Below are 3,210 nucleotides of genomic sequence, written 5' to 3'. Positions count from 1 at the left end.
ATATAAATATATATTTTTTTCACTACAAAATGGTCCTTCATTTGTATATCCTTTTTTGTTTTGTTTTGTTTTGTTTTGTTTGGTCAAAGATGGGTGTTCCATTTCTGTTAGAGAAGCTGCATTTTTAGAAGTCTTTACAGGACCTTTTCGTACTTGATGCCAGTCCAAAGATTGTAGGTACTTGAACTCAGCAAAATAACCCAATATAGTCTAATAGTCTGTAATAGTGGGTTATCATCATATCTGGCAATGTCAGAAAGTTGTTGACTTGAGCCTTTTATAGCTCATCATATTAATATTAATATGGCATTACTTTTTATACTTCGCAGTTATACTTTTCTGCTCGATGGTTAAGACCAAGTTAAAGTAAGACCTATATAACAAGAAATGTATCTTTTGTATCTGACAAGGTCAGTCAAATCCCCTCAGGATTTACCCTGAAACCACCATGTATAGCAGCTTATAGATCCTTTGTCATTGTCAGCCACGTGGATGTGTCACGGCCATTGTTTGACAAATTTGTTCTCTGTGAAAGCCTGAGAGATTCGTCGCTTTTTTTTTTCAAGGTCTATAGTATCTACAGGGTCTCACTACACAGATCAGACTTGTAGTAATCCACCTGTGTTCAGCCTCCCAAGAGCTGGGATTACAGGCGCATGCCACCATGCCCAGTCTCAATCGCCATCTCAGCACACCCCGGGTACAGGCCGGCACAGCATGCTGGGGATCGAACCCCCACTGCTGCGTCTGCCTAAACAGGTGCTTTAATCCCCTGAGCTATTTGGCCGGCCCTCCATTGCTTTTAAGCCTGTGCTGAGGCGGAAGCATCTAGCAGAGTATGTGGTGGGAGAAAGCTGTTTACCCCCTGACAGCCAAGAGGGAGAGAGAGAGAGAGAGAAAGAGAGAGAGAGAGAGAGAGAGAGAGAGAGAGAGAGAGAGAGAGAGAGAAAGAATGAGAACCAGTGCTGGAGCTCTTCCAGCTTCTGCTTCTGTCTCATCCTGGTCCTCACCCTATTGGATGCTGCTGCCGGCAAGCAGGATGGGTCTTCCCCTTCAGTTGCTCTCCCACATGCCAATCATCTCTGGAAACACCTTCACAGACACACCCTGAATGGTGCTTTACTAATTTCCTGTTTGTCTCTCACTCCAAATCAAGTTGACAATCAAAATGAACCACCCCAGTCACAGAATGGTAGAGCTCTTTCCTTGAAAGTGTGAGACCTTGGGTTTGATTCCCCAGAACTAGATAAGGAAAAGGTATCTATGAATCAGTGGAGTACACACATTCAATTACTCATGTCCCCCTTCTGCCATTGAGGGCTCACCCTTACCTCAATTTGCTCTGTGTGCTCTCTCAGTCACCCTGTGAAGCTGTTACTCAACTCTGGGGTCTAACAGTGTCACTTGGCTCTAAAGCATCTTCTGACTCAGAAAAAGGCTTCTTCCTATCACCAAGGCCCCCAAATGCTCATTTGACTAGCAGCAAATGTCCACCGTGCAGTTATTTCAAATTGGATGCTAAGGAGCCAGAGATATAGCTCTGCAGCTTAGTGCCTGCCTGCTAAGTGCCAGGTCCTGAGTTTGATTCCTGGTACCAACATAAAAGAAAAAAGAATGTAAAGTTTCTCTAAGATATCACACTAACCATTCAGCAAGTAAATTAAAACAGATTGGCTTCTTTAAAAGCCATACATGTTATATAAAGAATTTTTTTAAATCAGGCCCCCCAAATTCAAACAACCAATCAAAAATAGGCATTTGAGATGAATCTGCACTACTCAGATGAAGAAATACAAATGGCAAATAGATATATGAGAATATGCTCAACATAATTGGCCATTTGAGAAATGACCAAATGGCAAATTAAAACTACACTGGGATTCCATCTCACTCCAGAAAAAATGGCTATCACCAAGCAGTCAACCAATATCAAATGCTGGAGGGGCTGCGGGAGAAAAAGAACCCTTCTCCACTATTTGAGGGAGTGTAGACTGGTACAACCACTATGGAAATCAGTACAGCCATTCCTTCAAAATCTAGAATTAGAGGTCCCACTCACGCAGTTATTACCCTCCAGGGGTAATTTTCCAGAAGAACAGAAAATATCATACCACAGTTATATATATGCACCCATGTTTATAGCATCAAAATTTGTTATAGTTAAATCTTGGAAGTAAACGCCCATCAGCTGAGGACTAGATAAAAAGATGTAGTATTTTTATACAGTGGAGTACTACTATATTTTTACACAATGGAATATTACTCTGATATAAAAAAGATAAACTTGAGGTTTGTGTAGGTAAATGGATGCAACCGGAGACCATACTAGCAAGTGAAGTAGATCAGACCCTTGTGTACAATCAGAACCTGAAAGTGTAAATAAAATCTGAGAGGTACACTAGGTACTATGAAATGGAGACAATCTGTTCAGAAGAAAGGAACAGCTGTGATAAGGAAAAGAACAAAAGAAAGCAAGCAGCGAGGGAAAAGATATTTTTATGTATATATAGAGGATACATTGGATAATTGCACTGCTGATTTCTGCTGGTCTATTGAAAGGAGCAGTTAATGCTTGAAATGTTTTTCTTCTTTATACTTTCCTATGAAGTTTTTGGTCAGTTTTGCATGTTTATAGGAGGCCAGTGCCTTATCCATTAGGCAACTTGGGTAGCTTGCATATTTATGTCTGGTAACCGAAATGACTAGTTTGCAGATAACATTTTGCAACATAACAACCATTGTTAGATTCCTATCATATTATGCAGTGAAATTATATATCATTGCTAATGTTTTTAAATATTATGTATTTTCTTTAAAAATAAATAAGAAAATGAGTAGGTCAAAAAAATAAATAAAAAATAAAAGCCATACATGTTAGCCAGGTGGGGTGGCTCACGCATGTAAGCCCAGCTCTTGGGAGGCTGAGGCAAGAGGATTGTTGCAAGTTTGAGACCAGCCTGGGCTACAAAGTGAGCTCAAGGCCAGCTGGAACTACATAGCAAGACTGTCTCAAAAGGTCAGATAAACAAACAAAGCCATACATGTTTATAATATGTGATCTTCAGGAAATTTCTGTATTTGCTTTAAAAATGATACAAAGATCAGACTTAAATCATTTCAAGACATTCATTCTAGTTAAACTAAAGCTCACATTAAAAGTGATGTTTAAAACAAAATCCAGGTATGGTGGTTGGTGCATATCTGTAATCC

The sequence above is a fragment of the Octodon degus genome, unplaced genomic scaffold, assembly GCF_000260255.1.
Source record: "Octodon degus isolate 3935 unplaced genomic scaffold, OctDeg1.0 scaffold00223, whole genome shotgun sequence".
NCBI lineage: Eukaryota > Metazoa > Chordata > Mammalia > Rodentia > Octodontidae > Octodon > Octodon degus.
Note: the sequence above shows the minus strand (reverse complement) of the source record.